The sequence below is a fragment of the Microtus ochrogaster genome, linkage group LG8, assembly GCF_000317375.1.
Source record: "Microtus ochrogaster isolate Prairie Vole_2 linkage group LG8, MicOch1.0, whole genome shotgun sequence".
NCBI lineage: Eukaryota > Metazoa > Chordata > Mammalia > Rodentia > Cricetidae > Microtus > Microtus ochrogaster.
The window spans coordinates 3073377-3078895 of NC_022033.1; the positions used below are offsets into that span (position 1 = coordinate 3073377).

The 5519-nt window shown below is 51.8% G+C and overlaps 1 pseudogene; it reads left to right on the top strand.

The window, feature by feature from the left end:
- Nucleotides 1-5519, top strand: part of LOC106144222 — a 49493-nt pseudogene that overhangs the window by 6765 nt on the left and 37209 nt on the right.

Here is a 5519-nt window from a genome sequence, read left to right on the forward strand (position 1 = left end):
TGTGTGTGTGTGTGTGTGTTGATGTGCATGTGTGTATTCAGTTGTACCCATCCATCCTCATGTATGTGGCTCACCTTTTTCATTGCTGTGACTACGTCTGTAACAATAACATCAGCGGAGGGTTACTCTGGCTCCTTGTCACAGCATGGTTAGCCTGTGTGCCTGGATTTCTTGACTCCGGCCCCACTGTCATGAAGAACATTGTGATGGTGGGAAAGGATGCCTACTTCATGACAGACAGGACACAGAGAGAAAGGGACAGGAGACCAGGTACAACCTTCAAAGACCCATTGCCTGTTCCTTCCTTCCTCCAATGAGAGCCCACTTCCTGAAGGTCCTATAAGTCCTCCAAACAGCATTGTGTGGGAGACATTTTACCCTCGAACTTAACACCACAGCCACGTCTTCCCTCAAGCCTTCCCTCCTCCCTCTCATCTCCCAAAGTCTGGCTTGGCCATTATACTTATGCCGAGTTGGGAGAAAAAGCCAGGATATTATTTGGTCCATGTTTCTTCAGGAACACCACATGTGCCAGGGAGCAATTCATCAACGGAGCCAGGGAGGATGCGGCAGAGCCGGGGCCAACTGGCTTCTGAACTTGGCGTCTCCTCCTGGCCTGAGGAGACTGAGCCGCCGCAGGTCAAAAGGGACCATAATGATGGCTGCCCAAGGGCCGTGAGCAATGCACAGATTCATCTTAATTAGGACAAATTCAGTTTTGATCAGGGCACCACTTCTTTATCCATTTTAAGCAATTTGGAGATGAAGCATATTTTTGAAATCACCAAACGAAGGCTGCACTCAGGAAGGGTACGGCAGAGCTCTGACCCCTCAGTGCCAAGGGCAATTAATAAAAGCTTGTGAGAGTCCGGGAAATAACTGCCGTAGTAGTGTCTCACCACAATGGAGCATGTCAAGGGTTTAATTTACTGGAGAGCCTCCCAACCTGACTTGAACAAAAGGTGCCATGCTCACTTCTAAACTTAGACCCAACATAAGACCATTAACCCCTGTGGGGCATACTCCCTATAGAGAGCATCTTGTACCTGCATGATGCTTGCTTTGTTCCGCTGACCCACGGGTTAATATTCAACGGAGTGAAGGATGGCGCTTTGGTCACCTTCACACAGCACAGCTCTCCTGTCCCCCGGTTACCTCAGCCTCTCCAGGGGCCAGAGAAGGCTGTGTCCAGGTAGGTCTTCAGCATTGCCAGCCTTGAGGAGCAGGCAGCCATGGCATAGGCTTCAGTGCCCAGGAGACCTGGGACTCAGCATTGGCAGCCATGACATAGGCTCCAGCACCCAGGAGACCTGGGACTCAACATTGGCAGCCATGGCATAGGCTCCAGCACCCAGGAGACCTGGGACTCAGCATTGGCAGCCGTGGCATAGGCTCCAGCACCCAGGAGACCTGGGACTCAGCATTCCACGTCTGCTTTTTCCCAAACCCTCACACTCAGCCACACTGACCCACTGACAAGCATGCATCAATGTCACCTTGAGAGTGTTGGCTCATTCATTATGAAGTCTCTTTCCACAGAGAGCTCAGGGAACCATGGGGTGAGGCGCAGCTCACTACATGCAATAAAGTCCATGCCGTTGAGCTTGAAGGTGTGCAGAGCATCACGGTGCTCATGGAGACAGGCATGCTCTCAGCCTTGTCTACTTCTCACAGGTTTGTTTGCACAGGAAGTGAGGCTCCAGTGAGGGGGGTGCCTGCATATGCCTTCTGAGGTAGGGGTCCCACAGGTGCACACTCAGAGACAGAGAGTGAGAGGAGGGCCACAAGCAGCCCCTTGACAGGAGTATCCTTACAAGGCCACCGTGTGACACATCGAATTACACCCAGCAAGAAACAGAAAGGCATGCATGGCCCCCTCTTAGGGAGGCAAGGAGCAGGTGATGCCCGGTCTTCTGCATTACACCTGTCGCAGGCAGCTGGTGCTGCCACCTGCTTCCTGTCACCCTGCATTTGGGAAGTAGACTTGAGTTTCCACACTAGGGCACGAGGGAGCGACTCCCAGGTGCCAATCTATCTTCTACAGACTCGTCTCCTGTATTGCCTACCAGTTTTCCAAATGCAGAGTCAGCGTGGCTGGCAGACTGTTCCATTCTCCACACCCTAGCCCAGGCAGAGCTGGGCTCCTGACCAAGGCAGACCCAGTGTGCATGGGGCCGCTTTGTGGAGAGTGCTCAGGAACTCAGGGGCACCCAGACACTAGCTCTTCACACAGAGGGTCTCAGGAGAGCGCAGCACACCACAGCAGTGAGCCTGCATCTGGTAAGGTGTCTTTCTCTCAGCAGGAGGCTGGTTTCTTGGTGCCATCAATCCCTGGCATGCAACAGGAAGAGGATGGGAGGTCTGTGTTTCCAGGGGCTGATGAAAGAGAGGTCACTTCACAATAGTGGGTCCAGTGGTGGCAATGGTGGCTCTGAGGGTGGCAGTGGTGGCTGTTACGGCAATGTTGGAGGAGGGATGGAGAGAGAGGAAGAAAGAGAGAAGAGAGGGAGTGGGGAGGGAGGGAGAGAGCAGTTTGATATTGCAAGAGGCAGTGGGCTTACTTTCAAACACGTCCCTTCTACTGTCAGTCAGGTCCTGAGGGCACTGGAGTGGGCACCCGATAAAGGAGATCATCCCCTCCTCCACCCTCCCTCCTGCGCTCATGCCTCTTCTGGTAGCATGTGCAGGGCCAGACCCCCTCATCGCGTGTAGACTGCTCCCTTCAGGTCTCGGCACCTGGCGGTACTGAGAGTGCAGGAGAGACCCACCATGAGACCCATCATGGCTGATGAGGTACTGGCCAGCACCCTCCAGCTGAGCTACATGCTTAGCACCCCATCTCTGTTCTTTATACATTCCCTGATCTTGGGTATCCGGTCACAACGTAGACTGAGAACAATCAGGAACCAGAAGGAAGCCGGAGGCAGCCCCTTGCCTCCATGTGTGGGCTGTGCAAATCCCAGCATGAGGGAAAGGAGATGGCTCTTCAAGCCTGTCCAAACATTTGGGGATAGGAGTCGAGGTGAGGTGGTGAACACACCCCAAGGCATCTTCACAGAACCTAAGAAGTGACAGCTGCCCAAAAGAAACAATAGCAATGATAACCATAATGCAGGAACCCTCCCTTCCATCCTTTCTCTTGGGCTCCTCGCCCTTAGGTTCCAGTTCCCAGCTCCTCTTCCAGGCCCCAAACCTAAATATGTGGAATTCTTGGAGTCAGTGTGAATGGCAGATGCTCCCCAATTTGGTCTGAACCAGCTACTCCTGGAGGAAAAAAGGAGAATAAAATGGCCAACTGTATTCCCACACATGGTACAGGCTGTCGGGTGCACCATGTACACACATGCACGCACTCACACACACTTGCACATACACATGAATGCACGCACACACACACGCGCACGCATGTGTGCAAACACACACACACACACACACACACACACACACACACACAGACACTTTCCCTTAGGAGCTCTGGTGAGATCAAGTCCAAGGCAGACGTAAGAGTGAAGCCTGGTCTGAGGCAGAGAGGAGGTTCAGCAAAACATGAGAAGGCAGAAGCCTGTCAAACACGGACACATCTGCCAATGGACTGCAGCCAGTACAGACCTGCAGCTGGTGCAGACCTGCAGCCGGTGCAGGTCCATTGTGGAGCCAAGGCCAGATCTGAACGGGAACAACACTCTAAGCACATTCACGTCATTTTTAAGGTCACAACACACAGTGACCTCCAAAACGGGCTGGAAGGCCTATTGCTAAATCAACTGACAGGGACAGAACATTCTAGAGGGCAGCTTGGTGCCCATTACCTGGGGAAATAAGAAAGGCCATGCTCCAAGGACGTCTGATCCAGCAGCCTCCGCAAGCCCCTTGCAAATTAGTTTCCTGTTTCTGTAATAAAACCCTGACCAAAAACAAATTAAGGGAAGAAAAGATTTATATTTCATCTTACAATTCCTAATCACACTCCTGTGCAGAGGGGAGTCAAGGCAGGATCCTGGATGCAGGAGCTGATGCAGAGGTCACGGAGTGTCACTTACTGGCTCACGCCTCATGACTTGCTCAGACCACCTGCCCAGAGGTCACACCATCCACAATGCACTGGGCCCTCCGCCATCAATCAACAATCCAGAAAATCCCTCCACAGGCTGCTCACAGGCAATCTTCTGAAGGCAATCCCTCAGTTGAGGTTCCCGATTCCCAGCTGATTCTAGAATGTGCCAAGTTAACAAAAAACCATCTAGCCAGCACACCCTCTTGCTGGTACGGTCCTTGCACAAGCTCACTGGCAAATGCTGAGTTCTGGCTTCATGCAAATAACAGGCAGATGGGAACTGTCCAGTGACCCATTCATTGCAAGGTACTGCCACTGATACACCGGAGACCCTCGGGGGACGTGCCACTGTTCACTGGTTCCCTGCACGCTGCATCAAGGGGAAAGATGGAATCCACTAGGAGAGCCATCTTTCTGATTAAGCAAGCCGGCTGTGGAAATGTGGCTAGGTCTCGAAAGCCCAGTGCACTCCTCCTGGAGAGAACTGCTGTTTGGCATGGTGGTGAATGTAAGCAAGGCACAAACCTCATTCTCCCAGAGCACAGGCGTGTATTAAAAATTCAGGACAAGGCTACATTAAACCACCGTTAACAGCAAAACCTGGTCTCCCACGTGCCCGGGAGTGTCCCCTGGTGTCAAGTCTGCAAAGAGTGGCTCCTGGACCAGACCCAAGGGAAGGCCCACAAAGCTCTTTCAGGTTCTGAGAGGAAGAAGGGCTTCTCCTAAATGGCTAAAACAAATGAAGTGTCCCCAGGCTCCTCCAGGGCTGCTGTTCAGATGGGCACACAGGAAACCCCGCAACGATGTGATTTTTCCAAGCCACGCCATTAGCGGAGATATTTCCTAAGTTTTATCTTTAGCTTAGTTATTCTGTGACCACCAAGGGCTCCTTAAGCACTTCCCGGAGATGGATTTTTGTCTCCCCAATCGGGATTTCATGCCTCATTATCTCGCAGCATTGTGACTCTTCGGCGATCATTTCTCACTTATTTGAGTGGGAGTGCCGGGGACGCAGTGTTGGGAAACGTTGATCTGCTTCCGTTCCTGGCAGACCCAAAGCCAGGGTCCCCACCATCAAGCCAGCCCGTTTCCACCGCGTAGTCAAACATAGGTGGAAATTAAAAATTCCGAATGTACTTTACATAATTAGTATTTTAAACTTGTGTGATTTGAGCACATTTCAAAGGCTGATTTGTCGTGATTTCCACCATAAATCTCCCTGTAATGTATACATCAGCGCGCTCCGAGATCGCTCCCGAATGTGAATTACTAAGTGCTGAGGAATAATTTTGAATAATGTGCCTGCTCTCACCATTGAGTGGAAAATTAAGATTATGGCATCGCTCCATTTGGAGCTCATCGGTTTGCCAGAGTGAATGTGGCAGCTGTTTGGTCCCTCCTGAAATCACCAGCGTTGCCACAGTGCCCAGAGAGTGTTCCATGGCGGGCTTTATGAGGGATGACT